At 44.8% G+C, this 15,655-nt stretch overlaps 1 protein-coding gene across 1 annotated transcript in view; it reads right to left on the bottom strand.

Annotated features, from left to right (window-relative positions):
- The window catches only part of Tnfrsf19 (TNF receptor superfamily member 19), a 90,410-nt gene extending 76,576 nt beyond the window's left edge, over nucleotides 1-13,834 (bottom strand). Inside the window, exon 1 of the mRNA XM_032917956.1 lies at nucleotides 13,473-13,834. The gene's annotated coding sequence lies outside the window, so the exon portion shown is untranslated. The remainder of the gene's footprint in view (nucleotides 1-13,472) is intronic.
- Nucleotides 13,835-15,655: the final 1,821 nt, after the last annotated feature.

Raw genomic sequence — 15,655 nt, 5'->3', positions numbered from 1 at the left:
GTGTTTTCTTGTTTGGTTTTGAGATGGTGTTACTATGTAGCTTGGCTATCCCCTAATGTGCAGAGATCCACCTGCCTCTGTCTCCCCGAAAACCCCCGCCACCTGCCCACCCCGAGTGCTGAAATTCAAGATGGGCACCATCATGCCCGGCCTTAACCGAAGCTTCCTGCCGTGGAATTTCCACACGTGGCCTCATATTAGTCTTTGCCGAATTACAGATTTTAGATTTCTGGGCTAGTGATGATCAACCTTGGTTAGCAACTATCTCTAAGAAGGAAGAGCTAATATTTATCATTCTAGCTTAAACAATAAGAAACATGTCTAACATTAAACAAACATCTGTGCTTAGTCTGGATTATCAAAGCATATGAATCTAGGAATACTTACAATAATCTGAATAATCTTTCACAGAATAAATCATTTCCTTTTTTTTTAGTCTTCCATCTCTCTTTTTATTTTATTTTACTTTTGATGTTTGGGATAGAGAGCCACTATTCAGGCCAAACTCACAGCAAACCTCCTGCCTCATTTTCTACGTTCTAGAAGTGTAGGAACAAGCCAGCACACCCAGCCCCTATTTTCCTACCTCTCGAAAACTCTTTATTAACCCCCAGATGAAATGGATGGAACCCTTAAGTTTTCATCTGGCAGAACTATAACATTAGAGGCAAAGCAGTGTCCCACCCTTGCATTTTTCTAATATGCAACACAATGAAACATTAAAGGAATGGGGAGACACTTAAGCAAATCTACAAGCTGACTGCTTTAAGAGAATCACCATGGAACAGGGCCAATGTAATAAATGCAAACGCTCACATTGTAATAATTGGATAAGTGGCTTAGAAATCCTGCTAGTCCCATGTGCTAGCAGAAAAACAGAACAGAAACGTGGGACACTCTTTTCAAATCGGACCATAAGCCTGAACCTGTGGCTATTCTTCTTACCCTGACTTCACTGTCTTCTGAAAATCCTTTTCCACAGCTAGGGAAGATGGCAGCTTGGCTACCCAGGAAGCTTGCAGAGGTGTGTAAAGGTTGAGAGGAACGTGCACACAGGAAGGAAAGCCAGAGTGATTCTCTTCCAAATAGCAAAATGTTGGTGCCTAAAAACTCCACAAGCAATCAGGTTTTCTGCTGACAAACACAGCAGTTCAAATTCCCCAAAGTCCAGAATCATCACGGGGCACTGTCAGACTTCCAGTCGTGTTTGCCTTGTATTAAATTTCAATGGGGTTTTCTGAAATGAATTCTTTTTACTTCTTGAGTTGTAAACTCACTCCTGTTTGCTCTAGGGAAATGTCAGAATTCTCAAAATGTTTACTTAACAAGTACACTGTTAATAAATGATGTCGCTTTTCTGAAAGTTATTGAACATTTATCCTGAAATATCAGAATTTTCCAAATGTTTACTTAACAAGCACAATGTTCAAAAAAATCATGTGCTTCTTCTGAAATTTATCAAAAATTTGTTCTAAGGTGAAAATAAAACACTCATAGCATCACCAACTACAAGGGCTCGCGCACAGTTGCTCTTAGGATTGTGCACAACCATCCCACAGACACAGCTGTTAAAATTTTTATTTTGGAAGGAAGCCTGGGTAGATTCCAAAGGGCTGTGTCTGTCCATTCAGAATTTCCTCATGAGACCCATCCAAGCTTTTTTGTTTTTTTAAAGAGAATCTCAATAATCAGTCTCATAATTACTGATGGATGGTTCTTCTCTCTTCAAAGCCTGGGTTTTAATCCTATAGCCTAAAAAGTCCATGCTCTGCGACGTGTGCTCTAGAAGATAACCCAGTTCTGTCTAAACATCTTACTTTCCAATGTAAACACTTTCAACAAAATAAAGTATGTGAATCGACTCCATGTGCAGCCTGCAAATCAGAGGCCAGTCTCTTCACACCGCCCTGTCTGTCTTCGTCCTCAGCTGGGGTTCCCGTCACAAAGCCTATGGACGCCCAACAGTCACCTGCTGCAGGACACATGTATGTAACCGTTCTGTGGCCTCTGCCCACTCTGGCAGCTGCTGGATCATTCATTTGGAAAAACACTTATTCTTAAAGGACATTCTTAGTCAACCTGGATTCAGCCCTGGTGGAACTTCACGGCCTCGTCTAAAATTTTGAATGCTTGATTTTAAATATTGATCTATCAGGCTGAGAGCTTTCCAACTGCGCTGCAGTTTGGGGTGGAACTGGTCTAGAGGGTTGAACCAAACTAAGCCTGGGTTCAGAGATTTAAATAAGCAGAAAAGGATTCTCATCAATGTTAATGCAATTGATCATATTGCTTTTAAATGTCTCAAACGTGCTGTAAATTCCCCAAGCTCTGTAACTAGCAAATTATGTTAATGGACTAAAGAGAGCATGCTAAATCGCTTGCCCGACCCGAGTCATTCATTGTCTTTGTGCTTAAAGTTCATTTAAATTCTGAAATATATATGAATTAAGTTCTCAATCACGTAATCAGCTGCATTAAATTTCTGTCTTTTTTTTTTTTTCTTGAGGCTTCAAAAGCTCTTTTTAGAGGCTGGAGAGATGGCTCAGTGGTTAAGAGCACAGGTTGCTCTACCAGAGGACCAGGGTCCAATTCCCAGCAGGAACAGGGAAGCTCTCAACCATCAGTAACTCCAGTCCCTGGGAATCCAACACCCTTTTCTGGCCTCCAGAGACACCTCATACTCATGTTACACAGGCATGTATGCAAGCAAAGCACCCATACACACAAAATAAAAATAAGATTAAAGGTTAAAAAGATGTTTTAAACATTTTTTGTAGGAGACTGGGAGATGGCTCAGTAGGTAAGAACGTTTGCCCTGTAAGCAATGAAGACCTAAGTTCAGATTCCCCACATAAAAAGCTAGACATGGCCCCAAGTGCCTACAGCCTAGAACGGAGAGAGGAGACAGACAGACTACAGTTCTCTGGTGGTACCCAAAGGAACAATCTACAGGTTCAGTGAGAGATCTGATTCAAGGGAATAAGCCAAATAGTAATAAAGATAGCCAATTATCCTTTGGCCTCCACATGTCCACAATGGGCATGGACAGGGACACACACACACACACACACACACCACACACACACATGCACCACACACACACACACAACACACACACACACACGCACACGCATGCACACTCACACCCTTGTACATTAGCAATGTCTCTTATGCCAGTCTTTTGCTAGGAAAGGCATTATATATACCCATAGTCACAAGTGCATAAGAGTTCCTATCTGTTGGCTTCAGATTCAAAATCCAGCCTGGGCTCATCATTAGGCACTCCTACCAAAAAAAATAATCCACACGGTTGTCCCAGAAAATATTAGCAGAGCTTCTCAAGAGTTAACGTCTACTATGGAAAAGAAAATTCTAAAGTCAATAAAGCCATGTGGCCCTGGTAATAAAATAGACATCATGAGTCATTTTCATTGATTAAAAAGCAAAGAACTTACAGAGATTGTGACAAGGCTTCATGCATTAATGCCAAGGAAATATTTTCACAAGACACTTTTATATTTTGCATTCCTTTCACACCAATTCAACATGCAAAGAAAAATTCGGTTTTTGTTACCCACACCTCTGAATACTTCAAAACTGTCTTCTACATTAGTACTCAGTTCTTCACCCTCTAGATACAAATCTTTCTCCACAGAAAATATTCCAAGTAAATCCTGAACTAATGTAATATAATCGTCCCGGTGCATATAAGAAACTGACCATGAAATGATAATGCAAAAATTCTCCTGTTTACATAAGCTGTGTCTAACAATATCCATTTCCCATGTATATAAACTGTCTTGTAGTCAAAGGACATGTTGCTGAAGTCAAGATGACATCTTCTTCATGGATAAATTGAATTATGCTGTTTCACTTAGAGAAACGCCCAACAGTGTTTATAGTTTTGTTTGCAAACTGAGTCTTATTATAAATGGGGGAAAAAAGTGTCATAGACTCTTTAGGATGCTAGATAGAGGTTAAGTGGTTAGTTTACTGCTACTAAACCTGATCATGGGTTTTGCCTGCCGCCAAACTTGATATCCCAGCATACCTCCTGTAATCCTAGACTAAGGTAGAAGGACTCAGTTCAAGAACAGCCTGGGCAGTGTAAGTTTGAGGCCAGCCTGAACTACACAAAGAGACATCCCCTGCACCCACCCCGAATAAAAAGAATAAAATAATGAAATAACATAACTAAACCCGTAGTTTAAGAAGTGGCAAGGGGGCGCTGACAAGCCTGTGAGAGCTGGCTCCTCTCCTCCAAATCTATGACACGCTCTGCTCACAATGTACTAGCAACGCTGGCATTCAAGAATCCTTTCTGCACGGAATGAGAACGGTTCTGGGCTACAGATGAATTTTCTAAATGTTCCCTTTTGGCCGGCTCCGCTGCAGTTGCGCAGTGGGACGTGAGCGCCAGCTGGGGTTCCGAATGCCCACCCAGAGACAGGGGACAAGAGAGCGGGTGGGTGGGCTAGGCGTGATTCGCACACCCACGCACAAGTGACTTAAAAACGTCTCCTTCACACAGATTAGAGCCTAAGTCTGGTCGCTCATGCTTTTGCCCCCCAAACGACTTGGCGGTCTGGGACTGTCACTCAGCCCGCTTCTAGCACGTGCGCTTCGGCAGCGAGCCCTCCCTCATCAGGCAGCCACCCCCCCTCGGCTCCAATCTCCCGGGGCGATCTGATCCCCTTGCAGAGGCACTTACCTTCCCCTTGTCCTGCCCCGCGGTGCCCGACTGCAGTTTGAGACTGGTGTGGCGCGGGGTGCCGGCGCCAGGCTGCACCGGAATCCTCTCCCCACGCGTACAGTGCAGCCCTGCCGCCACTAGGCTCTGTAGCCCGGCAACCGCTGCTGCTGGAACCCGCCCCGCCCCTGCTCGCTGGGAGCCCCGCCCCTGAATGAGCCTCTTCTCCCAGAATCCCACCACGCCCCTAGTTAGTTCCAGTGGGGGAATAGAAGTGTACTCCAGGTAATCTTACCATGCCTCAGCCGGGTTCCCAAACCTCACCACTCCCAGTGAGTCCCCACCACACCTCTAATCTGTCACTTTGCCTCCCCCCCCCCCCCACTCAGGCCCTGCAACCCCGTATCATAGCTGCCCCACAGTTATGATTGGGCATGCTTTGTCTCTCCCAACCCCGGCCCTGGGTTCAACTTATGGGTTCCCCATTATCAGACTGCTTACGCTAGTGGGTGTCTATGAACGTGGGCAGATGGGGTAGGTGAATGAAGACCACTAGGTTTTGTTAGAAACAAGAAGGGAGCTTTCCTTTCTCCTCCAGGCACCTCTGTGCTTTTCCCTTCCCAGATCACATCACACCCAAAGCCTGTTTCCTCACAGGAGAAAGGACCTGGGAAGATGATGGCCAGACCTGTGGGTGTGACCCTTCAGCTCGGGTCACCGAAGACTGTGAGGATTCAGTCCACAATCTGTTACTCTACCAGTACCATCTCACTGCATGGTAGCTCCAGAGGCTGGGTCTGGGGTGCCTACTCTTCTCCTCGTTCAGGGACAGCCTAGTTCTAGGGCTATCATTAAACCTGAACCACTGGCCATGAGGAGAGGACATAGCAGAAGGCAGGGTCCAGGCTTAGTGGCTTCCCCATGTCTGCGACAGGTTTATAATTCCCAGCCTAGTATGAGCATTTAGGAAGAAGGAGCTAACAGGACCCCTTTTATATTAAAATAGATCTGCTCTGTGCTACAGGAATGGAAGCCATTCCTGTTCTGTGCATTCAGTGATTGGTTCAGCTGATAATGGTCCTTCCCATTCAATGAACTGTGCATGGCGTTGATGCAGACGTACATACATCGCTGTTTCCTGTGTTGATCCGCCCTTCCCTAAGTCAACAGCGCTTCTCCTGGGATGGAATTTGCTTCTTAGAATCTCAAAGGACATTTTGTTGAATGAGTGCTTCTTCTCATTAATCTTCTAAAACACAGCTTGTGACCCCACACGGCAAACAGCATGGTAGAGTAGTAGGCTCCTGTGAAGAGACCCTTACACACGGTCACACCTAAGAATCACCTTTCCAGGTGGAGGCTTCGCATCGACCACACCAGAGCCCAAATCTCAGGAAGGATTTCATTCGTAGGTGGTCTACAGTTAAATGCTTGAGTTTACTTGAACATCGAGGCCAGGGTGCTGTCCCTGCCTGTGTATCGCTAACATTCTCAAGCACCTTGCTAACTTTCTCCTTTCCAAACCCTGGTGAAGCAATCCCATACTGTTTCTTTCCCCCACAGCACCTCCATTCTCTTGAGGGCATGCCTTTTGTCTTGATATCCCAGAACCTCACAGGAGTAGTAGTCAGCTCTTCTCTAGCAAGCTAAACACCTACTTCCTTCTTTGCGAGATCTCTGGCGCTCATCCCTCTTGTTCCTTTAACTCCTCCTAGCACCTCCTCCACCTTCCCTAAGGTCTTCCCATCCCCTACCCGGGGAATACTGACCGCAGCTCCTCAGCCTGTGGTCTGCCTTTCTGGGCTGCCACGGTTGGGAGGGGGCACATGTATACTCCTTGAATTAGCATGTAAAGATTTCCACACTTGGCCCCACCCACACTTTCAGCCTTATCTTCCTCTAGACCTCTTGCTTTATATTCTGACCAAACTGGTCTGCTTGCCTGGCCTCAACTGTGTCCTGAATTTGCCCTTTCTGCGCTCTGGAAGCTTCCTCGTTATGCACATGCCCATTGCTCACCTCCCTTAACTCTGCTCATATTTCAGGAAGTTTAATCCTCAACTCTATTTCCCCTCTTCCAAGGTTTGGGACAATTCAGCACTTCTCACAACCCTTCTGTCGAGAGGATCCACGGACTTAGCCATTCTTCCTCAAGTACTCAAATTCTTCCTGAGAAGGGGCCGATTTTGCTCCAGCTTTCACATCCAACAGCATGAACCGTGCTAGTAGCTAAATGGTGTCTGGTGAAATTTGATCTGCTGACCAGAAGCTCCCTCCTCTGCCTTCAGCTGAGTGCGGCCGTCCTGTCTGACTTCCTTTGTACTTTGAGACAGCAACCCATTGCTCAGCTCCTTATTAGCACTTGGATCCTTTCACGTGTTTGACTGATCTTGCCAGTTAGCCTGCTAGCTCGCCGTACAGGGAGACCCAACTGTGAACGCACGCAAGCTTCGGAATCAAACGATCTAGTCTCGATGCCAACTTGGCACCCACCAGTTGTATGGCCTTGGCGTAGTTAACCACTGGATATTTCCCTTCTTCCTCAGTATAACAAGCTGCTTTGCTGGAGGTTGATAAATAACACCAGGCATTAAAACTCCTAGGTTAGTTCTTGGCACAGAGGAAGTACTTAGTAAACGGCACCATTCACAGCAGGACATTGGTCAATAAATGACAACAAATGACTGAAATAACCACTGGCAATGGGAAAGGGACCAGGAACCCCTGCCCTCAGGCCCTCAGATGCCCATGAAATCAAACAATCTCTCCCCTTTGCTTCGCTTGTACTATCCAGTAACAGTGCTGAGTGACAGCCCAGGCCCACAGTTGAGCACCAATGGCCGTCCCGAAAGAATCATAAGATTTAGCTGAGTGTGGTATCATGAGGGACTGTGGCAGGAAGGATGTAAGTTCAAAGTCATCCTGGAGTACCCAGTGAGATGCATACAGTGAGAAGGAGAAAAGATTGCTAGGTTCCTTCAGAATAAAACTCACTTTGAATTAGGGCTGGATCATATCAATAGGTTGGGATTTTAAGTTTAAGAGAAGCCAAGTTGCTGTGAGACTATTGAAAGAGATACTGTTTTTAAGATTGGTTTTAAGGTAGGTTTTGTTGTTGCTGTTGTTTGAGGTGGGGACTCTGTTATGTCACTACATAGCCCTGGCTGGCTTAGAAGCCACCATGTAGACCAGGCTTGCAGCATCTCCCAGCCCTACGTCTGGAATTAAAGGTTTTCCAGTACATTCTACGACAGTCAGACTCGATGCTCAGTTTCTAAATCAAGCTTTGGCAATGTCTGAGTGTCATAGAACACACTCACTTAGAACCTTTTCACTGAAAATGTGTAACATACTGAAGTGACATCTTTCTTGGGGAAAAGTTTCAGGGATGACCCATTCACTGAGATGGCTGGTAGACCAGTATTGCTCATGGAAAGCTATCTGAACTCCAGGGGTTTGCACTATAAAACACGATTCCATGGCAAAACGGACTAGAATGCTGGTAATATGAAAATAGTAGATTTTTATGAGGTTAGTTCACTGCACATGGCACAGAGTGGATATTTATTAAAAATCAGTTGAATATGTGCACATCAGGAGGCTTAGCAGGTAAATGCATCTGCCACCAACCCTACCTCAAGTTTGATCCCAAGGACCCACACTGTAGGAGAGAAGCAACTCAAGCAAGCTGTCCTCTGATCTCCACACACGTGATATGCCATGGGCTCACCACCCTGCCGCATACACATGTACACAAAATAAATAAATAAAATGTATTTTTTAATTGTTGAATTAATTGATATGGAAGTGAGATTCTCCAGTGATAACCAAGTTTGTAAATGTAAGCAACAAAATAGGCAGTGGTTGCAACTAGTTTATATAAATATTTATAAAAATAAAAGAAGCAGCTATGTAAGTATTTTTAACAACCATGGCTACCAGTTAGAGCGGAGAGTTGAGAGGACTTAAGAGGTGGAGTCCTGTTCACAGTCACACAGGCAGGATCAAATTCTGGGCTCCCCAAATCATAACATAATCTCCACTTCTCTCTGTCTGTCTGTCTCTGTGTCTCTGTGTCTCTGTGTCTCTGTCTGTCTCTGTGTCTCTGTCTCTGTCTCTCTGTCTGTCTCTGTGTCTGTCTCTGTCTGTCTCTGTGTCTCTGTCTCTGTGTCTCTGTCTGTGTCTCTCTGTCTGTCTCTGTGTCTCTGTCTCTGTCTCTCTCTGTGTCTCTGTGTCTGTCTCTGTCTCTGTCTGTCTCTGTGTCTCTGTCTGTCTCTGTGTCTCTATCTCTGTGTCTGTCTATCTGTGTCTCTGTCTCTGTGTCTCTGTCTCTGTCTCTCTGTCTCTGTGTTCTCTCTCTCTCTCTCTCTCTCTCTCTCTCTCTCTCTCTCTCTCATTTTCTTTTTTGAGACAGGGTTTCTCTGTGTAGCCCTGGCTGTCCTGGAACTCTGTAGACCAGACTGACCTCGAACTTGGAGATCTGCCTGCCTCTGCCTCCCCAGTGCTGGGATCAAGGGAATGCACCAGGAATCACCCTTTAAAGCAGCACAGGCACCTGAGTTTTCCTGCAATGGACTGGAGTGGCCCTGCATCACAGAGGAGTTTGTGACCAGGGGCCTGAGTCAGTTTATTTACTCTCAGAGGAAAAGTTTATTTTGAGGCTCTTTTTAACTTAAGAGTCTAGGCCAACCAAGAATTCTTGCAAAGTATATTGAAAGAAAGAAAAAACTGGGACCTATTTTGTTTTGTTTGTTTTGGCCAAAATTTTAGGTACAGTATTTGCTCACAGTGGAGTTCAACTCTCTGTAACTGAAGGACCGCCTTTCCTGAGAACAAAGAATTTGAAGTCAGACAGACACTTGCACCCTACTGAACTAACCCTCTGACCCTGAATGTGTAATTCATCTCCTCTTGGACTCGTTTTTCCTCTGCATATAATGGAGAAATTATGATTTTTCTTAAATGTTCATGTAAATGAGATAAAGCTTTAAAAATATACTATTAGTGTGATGGGGATGCTTGATATTACCTTGTTAATCAGTGAATTACATAGTGAAAAGCAACAATGTGTAAAGTTTACGAACATTTGTAAGATGGATGAGACATAGTACAAAAGGGACGTGAGAGAAGGCATTGTGGTTGAGGGAGAGCACTTCCTGTTCTCCCCGGGAACTCAAGTTCAGATCCCAGAACCCACATCATGTTGGGTGGCTCACAACCACCTCTAAGCCCAGCTCTAGGGGATCCAGTGCCCTCTTCTGGCCTCAGCATACACGTGGTCTACACACACACACACACACATAGACACACACACACACGCTCCCATAACTAAAAATAAATCTTAAAAAATAATAACAGTACAAAGGCTGGCTAGCTATTTTGCTTTGAAAGCAATAGACAGGTATAAAATTTAATCAATTGTCAAATTAAAATTTTTCACCACAAAATCTTTCCAAGAAGACAAAAGAGGTCACGAGAATGCATGTCATTATTCTCAACACGTGTAAGTGGAACAGGCTAACCCATTGGACATGAAGCTGTATTGATTGACAAACAGAACTCTCACAAAATCCCATGGCCAAACTCCACTTAGGAGTGATAATTTTTAAGTAACTATTAAACTTTTCAGGGATCCTGCCGGCTCTTAAGAATAAACCACTTTTTGAAAAACACTATGTTTTTCAAAAAATCTATGCTAACTATGTTAGCATTTATGTAATGCCAACTCCTATTCAGAGTCTTCCTCTCCCCAACAGACACACGTTTTCCATCCATCACTGATATATCCCATGTCTTTATGAGTTATTTTAAGCATTTGGAGGTCAGGGATGGTGGCAAATCCCAGCATTTGAAAAGTGGACGCACAAGGTTATCAAAAACAAAACAAAACAAAACAAAAACAAAAAAACTAAGGATGGCAAAGGAAAATGAAGGGTAAGTCTTATGTTTTGATAACTCAAATATTTAGAAAACAGAAGAAAAAGAAGAGCTGGAAAGGTTCCCTAGATCCAGTTGACATGTCTCTCCACGGGGGACAAAGGAATGGATTATAGTGCACAGTGGCTATTTCTACCTTTCCAACCTACATTGTTCTCTGCGCAGCCCCACGGCCCATTTGCTTAAGCAACTGGAAGGTAGACCGTGTGAGCTCGGGAAGTCAGCCATGGGCTTAGGGAAAACCAGAGAGCACTCTGCGTTCTCAGTCTCCCCACATGCTCAAGTGCTGTAGATATTCCAGTGGGGCTCATCCCAGGGAAAGAGAGCGATCTGACCCAGCCCCTCACTCTACACTCAAGGGCACCGGCAGTGTGCAGGCTCTCTTAAGGTCACGGAGCTAATTAGTGGCAGCATCAGGAGTAGATGTGAGAGTCCTTTGAAGACTTGGCCTTTCTGCAAGAACAAAGCTACCATTGAAGCAATAGATAGGAAATGCTTTGTAAAAAAAAAAAAAAGCAGTATTGTAAGGGAGAACTGTCATAGGCATATCTAATCCCCAGCAGAGACATCTGTGGCAATTAATTAAGAAAGGCCCTCTGAAGGAGCCCTCGGCCACAGCAAGATTCTTCTTTTCTTTAAAACCAAATGCGCTAGGTTTCAGTTCCCAACAAAGACACACGAAGTAAACAATTAACTGAATTAATTCAGGCACTGGAGTGGATTTTCAAGGACTTGACTTGCCCAAGCTAGTTTTCCACAAAGCCTAAATAAATCAGATAATTGCTAATTCTCCTCTTTGTTTTGCACTGAGGAGAGTCTGTTTGTGTTAAAATGAACCTAGCAGCGGAATAAACAATCGAGCTCCACATCAGACCGCAGCATAGTCCAAGCTCACCAGCTCTGCTACTGCAGTAAACATAGTACCTTTGTGTTTTAACTGAGACTCTCTTAACCAAGTGTTTAAGACCCAGGCTGTCGTAAGCATGGCTGGTGGCACCCCCCCCCCAAAAAAAAAAAAAAAAACCAGAGACATCCTTCTGGCGTAACTGCACACAAGTTAGATCTTTCAGGCACAGTTCCTACTGATTCACTTTTAAACACAGTCTCTTTACCGTGATTCTGAATAGCCTCTGCTTCGTAGCTGTTCAGATTTTGAAATTAATCCAAAAATGCAAAGTGACTCTTGTTATCAGAGGAAAGTTGTGAAAGTAACTTAATTAGTTGGATCAGAAAAAAAATAATCGCAAATGAAACAGGAGTTTCAAGATCATCATCTGTATTTCAGACCCAGAACAACTATTCCTATCATTTACATGCCCTTGTTGCATAGCTAACACAAAACAGACACACAACAGACTGTTGTGACAATAGGGCAGTATTTTACCAAGTAAACCCAGGACCAGTATTAGAATGGGCCAATGTAGGTACAGACCTCTGAGTCCTATTGTCCTGAGTGCCTGAAGAGTGTGTGTGTGTGTGTGTGTGTGTGTGTGTGTGTGTGTGTGTGTGTTTGTATGTTTGTATGTATGTCTTTGTGTGTTGGTGTGTGTGTTTGTCTATGTGTGTGTATATCTGTGTGTGTCTTTGTATGTTTGTATGTGTCTGTGTCTGCATGTTTGTGTGTTTGTGTGTCTGTCTGTGTGTTTGTCTAAGTGTGTGTTTGAATTATGTCTTTGTGTGTGTCTGAATGTATGTCTTTGCGTGTGTGTATATATCTGTGTGTTTGTGTGTCTATGATTGTGTATCTGTGTTTGTGTGTGTCTCTGTGTTTGTGTGTTTCTGTGTGTTTGTGTGCCTGTGTTTGTGTGTGTCTCTGTGTTTGTGTTTCTGTGTGTTCGTGTCTGTGTATGTTAGTATGTGTGCCTGTGTGTACATCTTTGTGTGTGTGTCTGTGTGTATCTGTGTGTTTGTGTCTCTGTGTTTGTGTGTTTGTGTGTGTGTGTGTGTGTGTGTGTGTGCATGTGTGTGTGTAGCAGTTACGAATTCACAAGTAGCAGTTTATTGGCAAGCTGAGTGCCTGATATAATTTGGTTTTGTAGGGCACTAATTGAAGTGAAAATGTGGCTAAAATACTTCATGTAACATAATAACTGTTGATTGCCAGATAGTTTTGGTAAACAGTTGGCAAATTGTAACTCACAACAGCTGTCACTATATATTTAGAGTAAATGTTAATTTAAGAATATTAACCTCGGGAGTGTTTCTGTAAACAAAGCTTCTACTATTTTCAAAGGTTACAGAGACTGGCTTGAGTATTTTTAGCCAAACCTAATGCAGCTTGGCCCTCACTGTTTGAGTTCTTCCGCTTTACCCTTGAAAGGCTTCAATCCTAAATGCCTTTGCAGAGATTCCCCTGGGACTGCAACCGGCAAGGACGCATGTGTGATAGACTCACATCTTGGAGGCCGGAGAATAAACTAATAAAACTGCTAGTATTGCTACAGATGCGTTTTGCTCCGTGAGGTGGGGGGAGATAGGAGAAGAGAAAGGAAGATGGGGGGGGCTGTCAACAAATTCCCACCGTTTCTAAATAAAGCTTCCAGAGTCTGAAACCCTGCTGGCAACAAACATTAGCCTCTGTTTTTGTCCTGTAGCAGGCTCTGTTTTTGTCCTGTTTGAACTACTCACTTCCAAGTAAGATTTGCATGACAGATCTCAAACTCTTGTGCAAACCGCGAAACAATTGCATCAAGAATCAAATTCAGTTTCACGCGTACGCAGCCTGGTGCAGGACTTGGCTTCAGGCATGCATGCTGGGAGTTGAAAGCCATTTTCCCCCCTTTGAACATGCGAGGAAAACGCAGTGAAAGTTCCAACCACACACAGATGCCTACCTGCTACTCGCCAGTGCTGTGCTCCAGACTCACGCTTTCCGCAGCTTGGTAGCACTTCCGCGCCAAACGCTTTTACCTTCCCAAAAATGTGTGTGGGCGCAAGCCCAGACAAACTTCAAATCCAGGAAAATGGATTACCCGCGCAGATCAAAGGCAGGCGAACTAGGAGATGGAGTGCCTGTAATCTGATCGCCGATCAGTTGCTGCGCATCAAAGGCAAGGCTGAGTGAGCTTACTCACTAAGCGCGCAGATCTAGAAAGTTCGCTACCCTCAGGTTCTTTTGTTAAACGTGAGCCACGTTGTTCTGCCCCAGCTCTGGAGAGCAGGCTTCCCCGGCCTGGGCTGAGCGGCTGGCTCTGCAGCTCTCTCTCGCCGTGCCCCAGCTGGGCTGCCTAGTGCCAGCGCTGCTGCGCCGCATCCCTTTCATCTCGCTGAGTGGCAGCTCCCATGACATCATGCCGTGCCGTGGGGCTGGTCGGGAGAAGCCAGTCAGCTTGATTTCTAGTCGCTTTGGTCTGTGCCTCGCCCGCAACAACCCTGCAGTGTGTCTCTTGGCTGGGAGGGACACACGGGACACTGACTGCTATGGGCTGCTGTGCTCCGGGCCTGTAAAGTCCCGGACCGGTCAGGTTCCAGGAGACAGCATCGAGCCGCTGCCTGTGACAAAAATCACGAAGTCCCACCAGAGCAGGGTGTCCGAAACGCAGCAGAGCGCCAACAGCACTGTTTAATTAGGCTGTTTCTCCGAACACCTGCCTTACACCGCCAGGGTCACAGGCAAACATTTTAAAAGCTTGATTCCCCACCCCCACTCCCACCCCCAAGGGCAGCTGCCCGCCCCAACACATACATACTATGACAAGTCTTTAAGAATTAGTAAAATGTCTTTTCCTCTGAAAGAAATTATTACAGGTGGTGCCAGTCAAGAATGGCTTTCACTGGGTAGTGAAGGAGTAGAGGCTACAATTTACAGGAATACCACCGCATGCTCACTGGACACCTGGGTCAGAAGCTTGTTAATCTGAATTTGGGGTCCTAGTAAAACAGCAACAATTCCAAAAGATCTGATTGGAGGATGCTTCCCTCTGAGATGTAATTCATGAATACCTCTTGCGACTCCTAAAAGTCACAAGAGAGTTTCCCAGAGGAAAGCATTTGCTTGCAATCACTCCATAGCTTCTGTCGCAGGCAAGGCACAAAGGACAGTTTGGACTCAGCCGAGAAATCAAATCGCGGCCTCATCTTCTGTATTGTAAAATGAAATGCAGTGTCCATTGTTTAGAAAACCCACAATTGTGGGTAAAGCGCTGGGGTAGGAATGTGGCATGTTTCTGAGCATGGAGCTGTTTCTTCTGGGAGAGGGGAAAGATTTCTATGTTACGATGGAAATTCGTCAGTGTGCAGAAGGGCAGTGAAAAATATCTTCTGCAGTCCCCTTAGAGGAATCCACTTCCTTCCGGTGACTTCCTTCTCTTATCTTCTCTTATCTCATTTTTCCTGCTATGATATTTAAAAATAGTTTATGACCTGTCTACCTCCAGCTGTCTTTGATTGCTGGGTAAGTCTTGAGAGCAAAATCCTTGGTTTGAACAGCATGTGAGTTCATTATAACATTTAAATAGACCTATTTAGTTTCCAGCATTTTTCCCCAGTCGGGGTCGAGGCTGGCCCCCAGGGCCTGTTCATACTAGATAAGCCCTTCATCCCTGAGATGTTCCTGAGACACATGGAGAGCTCACTTTGTACATGTTTGTTTTCTTTTTCTTTCTTGAGACAGGGTCTCCAGTGTCGTGAGCTGGCCTCAAAAGTGCCGTTGATTCAAAGACGGCTTTGAACTCTTGATCCTCCTAAATGCTGGAATTGTAGACATGCACTGCTACATTCAGTTTATGTGATTATGGTTTCTGAACCTAGGGCTTCATGGCGTTTTAGATAAGCGCTCTACCAATTGATCACGTACCCAACCCCACATCCTTAAAATTAGCAGGCATGTTTTTGCATACCATCCCAAGATATACCTGCAGGTACACAGACCCTGAGCTCCAGGGACTCCTGAAATCAGGGACAAACTATCTTCAAGAAGGCTGACTCTTCTCTGGGGTTACCCAGACATTCCATGGCTGGGGGTCCAAGCCCACAGCCTTTATCAAGCTTGCAGTTCCCTATACCTCATCACAGCAGATGGAAACAGCT

Source organism: Rattus rattus, chromosome 12 (assembly GCF_011064425.1).
Source record: "Rattus rattus isolate New Zealand chromosome 12, Rrattus_CSIRO_v1, whole genome shotgun sequence".
Taxonomy (NCBI): Eukaryota; Metazoa; Chordata; class Mammalia; order Rodentia; family Muridae; genus Rattus; species Rattus rattus.
The sequence above is the reverse complement of the archived record's forward strand: the minus strand, read 5'-3'. Positions and strand labels throughout refer to the sequence as shown.